The 12,241-nt window shown below is 43.8% G+C and overlaps 1 protein-coding gene across 1 annotated transcript in view; it reads right to left on the bottom strand.

The window, feature by feature from the left end:
• The window catches only part of SH3KBP1 (SH3 domain containing kinase binding protein 1), a 370,819-nt gene that overhangs the window by 85,737 nt on the left and 272,841 nt on the right, over positions 1–12,241 (bottom strand). The gene's annotated exons all lie outside the window — the stretch shown is intronic.

Below are 12,241 nucleotides of genomic sequence, written 5' to 3'. Positions count from 1 at the left end.
GCCTTTTTACTTGTCAACCTTGGGCTTGGCAGCTTCAGCAGCCAGCAGCTGTCTGAGTGAAGAAAAGCCTCTAGCTTCAGTGGGCCAGGAGCTGGAGGCAGAGCTGAAGCCCAAGGTCGAGGGGCTTTCACTCAGCCTCTAGAGCCTGGCACTTTGAACTTGGGTTAAAGCCTCCAAACTGTAAAAGAATAAACTCCTATTTATTAAGGCCACCCCATTTGTGGTATATTCCTGTCAGAGCAGCACTAGGGAACCAGAACAATGCCCCTGAAGCAGTAGGTCTTTCTTTCTTTCTTTTTTAAGCAGAAGGATGTGTATTTTCTTCATTTTAATTTTACTGAAATGAAATTATTTCATTGACTGCAAATGTGGCTTAGAAAATATCACATGCACAACTGTCTTCTTTGATTGCCTGCCACAAATTAAAAAGGGCTTTGCGACAGTCAGCCAAGCATAAGAAAAATCACACTTCACACAAGCCCATGAGAGCACTGCTCTCGTTCACCCACTCCTCTCAATGCTAAGAGACATGGTTGTCGTCATGAAAAGCCCTTCCCCCACCTTGCACAATTCAATGTTTGCTTAAGAAATGAATGGATAAATCTATTCGTTCTTCCCGATGTAACCTGCTTCCCTTTGAATAACGCCTACTGTGTTATTCATTCGTCAAATGTTTATTGACTGCCTACTCTGTGCCAGCCACCGAGCCAGGTGTCAGGGAGGGAGCAATGAGCAAAGCCACAACAGCCCCACCCTCACAGACCTCCCATCCTGGGCTTAACGGCTCCACGGTTCTCCAGGCATTCAACCTCATGTCACAAAGCCATTTCCATTTTTTTTGGTCCACATTTGCATGGCTCCCAAAACTCCCACTGATGGAGAGTTGATTCCAACTCATAATCATCCCACAGGACAGAGCAGGGGTTTGCAAGGCTGTAATCTCTACAGAAGCAAAGTGCCACATCTTTCTCCTGTGGAGTGGCTGGTAGATTTGATGCCCTTCCATTTACCAGCTGACTGCTTTAACCACTGCACCACCAGAGTTCCTCTTCACTTAGGAGGTCCTAGATGATCTGTACTTGTATAAGGTAGCTTACGTACATCTGCCCTCTGTGACCAATTCCGCTCCTACTACCCCAACCCAGGACTTGTCTGGCCTACTATGAACCTCCCCCTTAGCATCTCTTCCTGCCCACCATATGTACAACACACACACTGTTGTCAAGTACAACGTCCTTGAGTACAAATCTTCTCCTCAGACTTGTGATCAACAACTCCCAGCTGAAATACAACATGAGCTAATAAAGCTTTCCAGAAACCACTAGCAACACGTTGGCCTTTGAAAGTTCCATCTGGAGCAGGAAGATGACGAAGGAAGTGAGGAGATCATGCTCAGGGCCCATGGAGAGATCCTGGTGGTCCTTCCTACCACCAACAGGACTGGGCTGGGGTCAGGTTGTGACGGTCTCTTGGTGTCAGCCCTAACAGGGTCACAGTTTTGTGCCTCACTAACCTGGTCCTTGTGAGATCAGAAATCCTAGCAAGGGGAGGAACACACTTGGCTTGTTCACCATTATACCCCCAGCACATTGTTGTTGTTGTTGTTATGTACCATCAAGTCGGACCCGACTCATAATGACCCCTCCTTGGGTTTCCAAGGCAGTATCTCTACGGAAGTAAGATTGCCCCATCTTCCTTCCGAGGAGTGGCTGGTGGGTTTGAATCGCCAGCCATCTGGTTAGCAGTCAAGTGCCTTAAGCACTACGCTACCCCAGCACATTACACAATGCTTAATATAATAAATATTTATGGACTCAATAGAACTCTCTTTCTTTAATCCAGAGTTCTATGATCTCCTACAGGTCAAAGTAGCCTCCTTCTACCTTAACTGGTGGGAACGCTACATATGTTAACGTAAACGCCACCTCAGGTCAAGAAATCTATGGTCAATACCTCTCCCTTCCCCAGTGGTATCTGTTACAAGGACAAACTGACCTCTTAGAAGAGAATGAAGATTTTGAAAATTGGTCTTTAATCACTGACTAAGTTCTAGTCCCAGTCAACAGCCCACCCTCCCCCCCAAAAAAAACAGGTAACACTTAAATCATCAGCTCAGATTTACCCAGAACGAAAAGTTCAAAGGACTCGCAACACAAGAAAGTGCTGATTTTCTTGGAAAATGATAATGAGAAATCCAGGAAACAGTCTGGTCCTGCCTATATCATATCACTCCCTAAACAATCTGGCTTCAGTCCCCAAAGAAGGGATTAACAGAGTTTGATGGGCTTCTGAAGTTCTTCCGACTCTGAGATGTTATAAATGTCATAAATAATACCAGAGTGACAAATGAAGATGGTTGGGGGTAGAATTTCTTTACCTCTTTATCCTTAGGCATTAAGCCTCTCAATGTAGAAGGCTCTGCTTCCAAGGAAATGCCTGGCACGGTTTTTACTCCTCTTTCCTTGGATGTGTCCTTCTCAACTTCAAAACCCAATTTAAAGCTTACCCATAGGAAGGTGACTATGATGAATGCTTTATCTTTTCTCTAACGCTCAGTACAGTATCAACTTGCACTTCATGATATGTAATTCAATAAACATCTATTAAATACAAAATATATTTAACTTCCTCCTAGAGGTACTGTAGGAGCTCTGGTAGCATAGTGCCTAAGGCACTTGACTGCTAACCAGAAGGCTGGCGGTTCAAACCCACCAGTCACTCCTTCAAAGGCAGGTTAGGCAATCTACTTCCGTAGAGATACTGCCTCGGAAACCCAAGGAGGGGTCGCTATGAGTCAGGTCTGACTCGACGGCACATAACAACAATAACAGAGGTACTGTGGTGCTTCCAGACTAAGACAGGCTTGCAAGAAAGGCCTGGCCATACATCCACTTCTGAAAATCACCCAGTGTCAACCATATGGATCACAATGGTCTCATCCACAACCGATCATGGGGTTGGCACAGGACTGGGCAGTGTTTGGTTCCCTAGAGCACAGGGTAACCATGAGTCAGGGGCCAACTCAACAGAAGCTGACAACAACAACAACAACAACAAAGGAACGGAACATTAAACATGTGAAGAACATGGTCCCTTATCCCCAAGGAGTTTAGAGATTTATAGGAGAGACGGGCACAAAAGAATTATACAAGGTATAATTCCATTTTGGTAACAGGTATCAACTAAGAGCTCTGGACCAAAGAGGAGAGAGCCATTAATGGCATTTAAAAGAATCTTAAATCTTCTCATGTGTAAAGGGTTTACTTATTTCAGGACTGGACTTGTTTCTTACTCATTTCAGGCAGTCTGATATAGAACTGTAACCACAAAAAGTACTCAAATATTGTTTGTTGCTACCTTTTATTCAAACTTTCTAAATGTTGCAAATCCATGTCTCATCTTAGCCTCATGTAAGCAGTAACCCAAGAACCACTGTAATGGTGCCTTTTGGCTTCTGTGTGGGAGGAAAACAAGAAAGAAAATTTTAATGAACAGAAGCACATCCAGAGTAGCATCACAACTCACGAACCCTACAGGAGGAAGAGGGCACACTGACACTAGATGCATTATTATATCGCCCTATGGTGGTGACTGGCTTGGATCTATACTCTGCTTCTTAAGGAAAACACGAACAATGCTAATCATCACATCATTCAGAGCAAACGAGGCAAAAAGCAAAGGGAGAACACAGTATGTCTGAGTGTCTGGATTGGCAGATAAAGAAATGCAGGCTCATGGATCAGATACTAAAAACCAAATGCACTGCCGTTGAGTTTATCCGACTCACAGTGACCGACCCCTCCTTGGGTTTCCAAGGCAGTATCTCTACAGTAGATTGTCTTCCTTCCGAGGAGTGGCTGGTGGGTTTGAACCACCAGCCTTCTGGTTAGCAGTCAAATGCCTTAGGCACTATGCCACCAGAGCTCCCTATGGATCAGATAAGCACATTCAAAAAGAACTGCCAGCATGACTTGGAATGCTCGGAGAAGTGCAAAGTGACACCCGCTACAGACAGAAAATGGAGGGGTCAGGACACCTGGGGTGGGCCGGTCATCTCCAGAGAACCTAGGCACTGTTTTCCAGTGAAAGAAGTGAAAATGAGTCCTCCTCAACAAACCAGGAAACAAAGCCATCCTCTTGATGGTGAAGAGAAAACTATTCATGTGAGGGCTGTGCTTCCAGAAGTGTAGAAGAGCAGCAAATTCAATCTGTCTCCTGAGGACCTAGAACACCCAGGAGAGGAGGGGAATTCAGAACAAAAAGAAAGTCACCTCATCCTCATGGGGCTCCCAAGCTCACAGCCTAGCAGGAGAGGCAGACACAGTGAATCAATACCTCTCAGAAACACCAGCAAGAGAGCTGGGCCGGATTCAAAATCAAGTGGGACCAAGACAGGCTGGCAGCCTGGAAGGGCAGAACAAGGGCAAAAACCTGAGGCAATGGCAAAGGGCAAGGTCAAGATCACAAAGAAAGGGGGAGGGATGGGAAGCTGTGGTCACGAGGCAGGATTCCAGAAGTGCAGCTTAGACCTCAGGCAGCGCTCGGCTCTCAGCCCCCAACCAACGTCTACAGAATAGTCATGGTGAGGCAAGATGGCACCCAGAGTGACAGAGGCAGGTGGTCAATGACCTGTGAGGCCAGAATGCCATCAGGGTGGAAGTGGATGTCCCTTAGGAGGATGGCAGGAGCTGAAACCACTGAGGAGGGAGGCAGTGTGGCCAACACACTGGACGGTTTTACTAGTTCTAAATATGTATCGTGCATTTCTAAACCTGGGGCACAACTAATAATTACACCAGGACCACAAGTGTAACCCAAGACAATGGTCACCCTAGTGGATTTTCACACTCTAAGAAGGAAGAGGAAAGGGTAGTGTGGGCAGGTAGGGGATGGCCCTGAATGAAGTGGGGATTTGTAATGGCAAAGACAGGAAGCTTGGCACGTAGGTGAAAGCTTCCAGATGAAAGTTGAGTAGAAGCAAGCTTTATTTACACGAAAGTAGAAGAAGCAGACTTGAGTAGGAAAAGAAATCATATGACTGACACAGAACGTTCGCCCCCTTTTGTGATCAAATTCTCACAGTGGCCAAAACGCTTTTACCATGCCTCATCACAGGCAGATATTAGAGTAGAATCTATTTTTTCTTAAAAAGACAAAGAATGTTTTTCCTTTAAAGCAGCGAACAAACGGAGCCTAAGCATATGCCACAGGCCAGCCTCTCCTTTCTGCACTGTCCCCGCTATCCACTCTCTGTTAGCATGTCACTAATAACAGAGACTCGCCATGTCACAAGGTAGCCCATTCCTTATTTTGCCTGACATGCTTGTGTGCAACTAGGCGAGGGAGAGAAAAGAGCAAACTCAGGCTGTCTGATACGTCAGCGGCCACGAGTGTCGCGAACTGGCTCGCTCTGTTCCCTGATGCACACCGAAGGCTGTGTGTGAGCTGTAAAGAGTGCCACAGAGGCTTGTGTGGTGGCTGTCGTCATTATGGCGAGTCCCTGAGGGGAATGTAGCTGGGACACTTAAGCAGACTCACATGGCATTCATCAGATGACTCAGCACCATCGTCAGGTAGAGATGAGCCACTCCCAGTCCCTGCTGCCTCGGGTGACACCTCCTGGCAGTGGCTCACACACTTAGGGGAGGGGGCACGGAGGGAGAGATGTTAAGGCTCTGTGGTGTGGCTGAGAAGGGAGGACCCGCCCGGACCTCCATACTGTGCTGTCCCCTTAACCCTGCCTCAGTGGTCGCAGGGAATCTGGCTGAAACACCTGGGTACTCCACACAGCTACCATGCTAGGGACTGGCTAAAAGTGACTCCCTTACACATGGTCTGTTAGCATAGACACGCCAGCAATCGAGCTGGAGTCACCAGGGAGATTGGGTGTGTCCACCTCTAGTCGAGGCACTTGAAATCTTTAGAAAAGACAAACTTGCCACCTAGCTTTTTTTTTTTTTTTTAGGATTAAATTTTCTTCTTTATTTACTTCACTAGTTTATATTGGTTATGACTCTTTTTTTTGCCACCTAGCTTTTAAACAGTGCTTGAGACATCTGACTGCTAACCAGAAGGCTGGCAGTTCAAAGCCACCAGCCACTCCCCAGAAGGAGGATTGGGCAATCTACTTCTGTAGAGATACTGCCTCGAAAACCCAATGAGGGGGCACTATGAGTTGGATCCGACTCCACGGCAGTGAGTTTTATTTATTTATTTATTTATTTTTAGCTTTTAAAGTGATTAAAAGAATCAGCCACTATCCCATCTTGGGCTCTGTTTTGCCAGAACTGCAAAGCAACATACTAGACCAGGGGTCATCATCCTTGCTGTACACATATTTAGAATCACCTGGAGAATTTTTAAAAATCCTGGTGCCTAGGCCCTACCCCAGAGCAATCAAACCAAACTCTCTGGGGCTGGAACCAGGAAATCAGTACTTTCAAAAAGGCTCCTAGGTTGGTCCATTGTGCAGGCTGACAATCGGTGATTTACACCAGCGCCCCTTAAACCTCAGTGTGCATACAAATCACGTGGGGACTCTCGATGAAAATGCTGATTCGGATTCTCCAGGTCTGGGTGGGGCCTGAGAGTCCGCATTTCTAACAGACCAGCAGGCCTCTTCGGTGGTACTGCTGTGTGGGGTCCAATCTCCAACCCTTGGGTTAGCAGCCAAGCACAATCAGTTTGTGCTACCTAGGGACCTTGCTGAATTTATTAATTGTTCATAATCATGCAAACAACTTTAAAAGTATCTCCAAAAAGTAGGAAGTAGGCTGTATTTCCTCAGGTATTCAAAGTGTCCTAAATTCAGACTGGAACGTACAACTTAGAGAAAGTCATTTCAAACAAAAAAAAAATAATAAAAAAGGAAAGATTAAAATGATTTCAGTGCCTGACCCAAATGAAAAAGCAAAGCACTCTGCCTAGTCACTGCTGGCGGTCAAGGCCACTGTGCACCCTAGTACCCACCGCCCACAAGTTACCCCGCAGGGCTTTTTTTTCAGACCTTCCCTGATGAGAAGGAGGAGAAAGTGAGTATCTACAAATTTCAGCGTGGCTGCTAAGTGAGCCTCAGAGAGCCCAGAGGGGGTCTCACTCCCTCAGCGCTCCAACAAAAGTACGGCAAGTGTCGTTTAGTATTTCCTAATGAATGCCTTCTGCACGGAGCTTCAGCAGGCTGCTGGGCGAAAGCTCCACCGAGGCCAGAGCCCAGGAGCACTGAGCACTGCCGCTGCTTGTGAACACCTCCCCAAGAGATGCAATTATTCTGCACGATTGGGATTTCTGCTCAAAACTTCCAGCATCCCCATAAGTCAGTTACTACAGCGGGCGCATCAACATCATAGTTTATGTGGCAACTGGACGAGGGGGGGAGGGGAGAGACCTCTGGTCTATCTCAGTGTCAGAAGGAACGCCTGGGTGACCACCGTTAACAAGGTAAGCCCTAGGAGTCAATGCCAGGGTCAAGCCCACCCAAGAAAATGCCACCTCCCAAGTGCCAAAACCCAGTCATCATCAATGCTTCCTCAGCTTTGTGATACCAGGGAGTCGTGACCTCAAAAAGCTCATCTACTTGTTATAAAAACACACACACAAAAAACTTATTATCTTACTGGGCAGTAATTTACAGGATTTGATATACTAACCTCTAAGTTCTAAATTCTACATATTATATACACTGGTAACCCCTCCCCCCCAAAAAAAAATAGATGGATAACACCCAAAAAGCAGTAACCAAACTTCCTTTTTGCCAGGCCAAAATGAATTGACACCTGTATTGGTGCCTGAAAACTGCACCCATGCCTTGTATAAGCTACTTATTCCACACTTTATGAAATCCTACAGAAAAATAGACTCTGGAGAGCGATCTGGTCTCTGAATAGTTCCTGAAAGGATGGTCTCTAGATCAAGGGTCAAACTATGGCCCACAAGACAAATCCAGCCTAACATCTATTTGTGTAAATTAAATTTAATTAGAACACAGCTACACCCATTCATTTATTTACTGTCTGTGGCTGCTTTCACACTAGAAGGGCAGAGTTGAGTCATTGTGACAGAGACCGTATGGTCTGCGAAGCCTAAAATATCCACTATCTGGCCCTTTACAGAAAAAGGCTGCTTACCCCTGCTCTACATCACTGCTAAACAATGGCTGGTTTCCTCTTTAAACGATGTACAGAATTTTTGTAATCTTTTCCCCTGAGTTACAATAGTCAATTATGTTGGTAAAACATTGGTCTCATCAATAGCATTGCTGAAGAGTTCTTTCTGGTTTAGGGGTTACAAAATGTTTTCCTGAGTATCTAGCTTGTGCCACTAGCAACCTATTTTGCTAATCCTATTTGAACTAAGGGCTAAATTATTAGCAAAGCATGAAGGTTATTTTAAAATTTGCCACTAAGAGTCATACATGCTGAAACTGCAAGTGCGGAATAATTTAGCAGCCTCAAGGCATAGGAGTTTCTTGCTATTGCTGCAATTGCTGTTATTACTACCATTCCCACATCTCCACAACCACCATTCCACCTAATATTTATTGGGCAATTATTATGTGCCAATCAGTGGGCTGAGTGTTTCATACCAATTATCTCATTTAATTCTCACAACAACTGTAAAAGTAGATAGTAAAGCTAAGTAACTTGTTCAAGGTCATATAGTAAGTGTTGAAATTAGGATTAACACCTAGGTAGTTCTAAAAATCTGTACCAGGAGGGACCGATCCCTGGAGAAGAACATCATGCTTGGTAAAGTAGAGGGTCAGAGAAAAAGAAGATCTTCAGTGAAACAGACTGACACAGCGGCTGCAACAATGGCTCAAACACGGCAACAACTGGGGGACAGCACAGGACAAGGCAGCGTTTCATTCTACTGTAGATGGGGGGCTATGAGTGGGAAGTGACTCATTGCACCTAACGACAACAGTCTTAAAAATAAAAGTCTCAACCCAGAAAACAAACACGTATAAGTGCACTTATTTTGGCTTTTCACATTTATCTTCACATAAGAGATGGCTAAAACTCATTTTAAACATACATTTCAAAAACTGTTTTTGAGGTAATGATTATCATACAGTAAGAAAACAGCTAAAAAGATTCTATATTGACTATATTAGCTGTCTCTTGCAATATAACAAATTACCACAAATTCTGTAGCTTTAAATAACACACATTTATTATCTCACAGATTCTGTGGGGAAGACGCTGAGCATGGCTGGTTCCTCAGCTTCAGGGCCTTACAACGCTTCAGATAAAGTGTTGGCCAGGGCTAAAGTCTGATCTGAGGCTCAACTGGAAAAGGATCAGCTTCCATACTCTGTGGTTGTTGGCAGAATTTAGTTCCCTGTGAACTGCTGGATTAAGGGCCTCAATTTCTTGCTGGCTGAAGGCTAGAGGCCACCCTCAATTCCTTGCCACATGGTCCTCTCCAGAGGGCAACTCACAACATGACAACTGGCTTCTGCAAAGCCAGGAAGTGAAAGAGAGTCTCGATCACAAGACAGGCATTACAACCATACATAACCACCTACATCTTAGTACCTTTACCATATTCTGTTACAAAGTCTTATGCTCTGTCCACACTCAAGAGGGCAGAAGCATACCAAGACAGCAGGAGATGGAGATCATGGAGGCCACTTTAGAGTCCTGTCTATCACACAGACAAAACAAAAATCTGAGAATTATGGTAAATATTTAGGCATCTCATGATAACACCATCTTTATAAATTGAGTAAAGTTACCCTACATCCCATAGTCCAGTGATTTATTCATAATGAAAACTAAAAACTCACTGCCGTCAAGCCAATCCCGACTCATAGTGACCCCTCCTTGGCTTTCCGAGGCAGTATCTCCACGAAAGTAGGTTGCCCAGTCTTCCTTCTGAGCAGTGGCTGGTGGGTTTGAACCACCAGCCTTCTGGTTAGCAGTCAAACGCCTTAGGCACTACTCAATAAAATGCTTACTGAATGAAAGAGCAACACTCTTTTATTGGAGTGCAATATAAAAGGTTCTACTGTTTTCACTTTTACATTTATCCACATATCTGCCATTTGCAGTGCTCTTCATTCCTTCAGAGTAGATCTGGGTTTCCATCTGGTATCATTCGATCTCAGGAATTTCCTTTAACATTTCTTATAGTGCATATCTTCTATTGACAAATTCTCTTTTTACCTAGGAGTGAGTCCCTGGGTTATGCAATTGATTAAGCACTCAACTACTGCCCAAAATGCTGGCGGCTAGAACGTACCCAGAGATGCCTCAGGGGAAAGGCCTGCTGATCTGCTTCAAAAAAGTTATAGCCTTGAAAAGCCTAGGAAGTGCAATGCTATTCTGAACGTAAGTCAGAATCTATACAATGGCAGCTGAAAACAACAAAAACATAGCCAGCTTTTTTTCTTACAGCACTTTAAAAGATGTTCCATTTTCCTCTGGTGGGTTGTTTCTGATGACAAGTCAGCAGCCATTTATATTGTATAAATGTTGTCTTTATCTTTTTCAACACTTCGACTATGATATCCCTATGTATGGTTTTCCTTGCAATTTTCTTGTTCAGGTTTGTTGAGCTTCTTGGAAATGTGGAATATTTTCAATTAATTTGGAATATGTTTTGCCATTATTTCTTCAAATATTTTTTGGCCCGTATCTCTTTTTCTCTCTTCCTTCTGTGACTCCATTTACACATATATTAGACTGCTTAATATTGTCCCATGAGTTACTGAGATACTGGCTGTTTTTGTTTACTATTTTTGTCTTCAGATTGGATAGGTTCTACTGCTGACCCTTTCTTCTACAACGTTCAATCTGTACTCAATTGATCCCACAAATTTTTCATTTTATATATTGAATTTTTTATTTCTAGAAATTCTATTTGGTTTTTTCATAGTTTCCTTTTCTCTGAGATTCCCTATCATCAGAGATGTCAACTCACTGTTTACATCTTTACCTTTAACTCCTTGAACTTATTTATAACAGCTGTTTTAAAGCCCTTGTTTGTTAATTACAACACCTGCATCATCTCTGGGTCTGCTTCTATTGACTGTTTTTCTCTTGCCAATGGGTCACATTTTCTCCCTTCACATGTTTAGTAATTGTTTATTGCATGTTCTCAACCACTGTGTATACTACATTGTTGGGAAACTAGATTTTGTTGTCTTTCTTGCAAGAGTGTTGAATTTTGTTATGGTAGGTAAGTTACCTGTTGAAGCTTGGTTTTAGGCTTTTTTTAGGGCAGGTCTAAGGTAGTCCTATTCTTATGGCTGGCTTTTCTAGGTTCTCAATGGAATGACGGTGGTGTTCAACAAGGTTTTTCTACTCTGCTTGGCCAGAATTCCAATGTGTCCCAGCACTAGTGACTTCTGGATTATCCACTCAGCTCACAGCTCCTCAGTACTTATTTTCTGCCAGGCCTGGTGGAGTCTTACCCTAATGATACACAGCTTAGTATCCAGCCAAGGACTCAAGGGACACTATACAGATTTCTGGAGCTCTTTCTCTGTGCAGCTGCCTTCTCTGTAGTTCCCTGCCCTGCAAATTCTAGCTACCTCATCATCCTGAATTACACCCTGTTTCCTATGCCTGAGTCTTCTGCTCTCTGGGTTCTACTCCCCTGTGTTGCAATTTGGAAAGTGCCCCCAGGCAAAAATCCAGGGTTACTGTGAAGCTCATTTTCTGTTTTCCTTCTCTCAAGGCATCCCTGTGCTATGTATTATCCAATGCCTTGCTTCATATGTTTGGTCCTATTTCACAGTGGTCTATGGCAGGAGGGACAGTCTAATATCCTTTATGCCAGCATGGTCACAAGCAAAAATTACATATTCACTTTAAAGGACTGTTTCTTTCATTAGGGAAAGTTCATTTATTTCTGATATAATAAACTTTGTGCTCTATCTTTAAAAAAGTCTGAGCTATTTCAAAGTCTAACTCCCAAAAGAAGTCCTGGAGAAAAAATTTTTGTAATGAAGATACATACTTTTTTTTTTTTAATTATCCTGGAGTTTCCTTTACTAGTCATATCTACCTTTCTCTAACAAGGAAGGTGAAGTATTCCATAAGGTAAAGTAAAGTGACTGTTAAACATCTTTATACAGAAAAGTTAAATACATGCATTCAGTTAGTAGCACCTAACCTTTTTCAGGTAACAGTACACATTGTTGTTGTTGTTGTTGTTGTTATGTGCCATCGAGTCGGCCCCGACTCATAGCGACCCCTCCTTGGGTTTCCGAGGCAGTATCACTACGGAAGTAGGA

Source organism: Orycteropus afer, unplaced genomic scaffold (assembly GCF_000298275.1).
Source record: "Orycteropus afer afer isolate SDZICR_OR568_19922 unplaced genomic scaffold, OryAfe1.0 scaffold00404, whole genome shotgun sequence".
Lineage (NCBI taxonomy): Eukaryota > Metazoa > Chordata > Mammalia > Tubulidentata > Orycteropodidae > Orycteropus > Orycteropus afer.
This window is presented reverse-complemented; position numbering and strand designations above follow the sequence as displayed.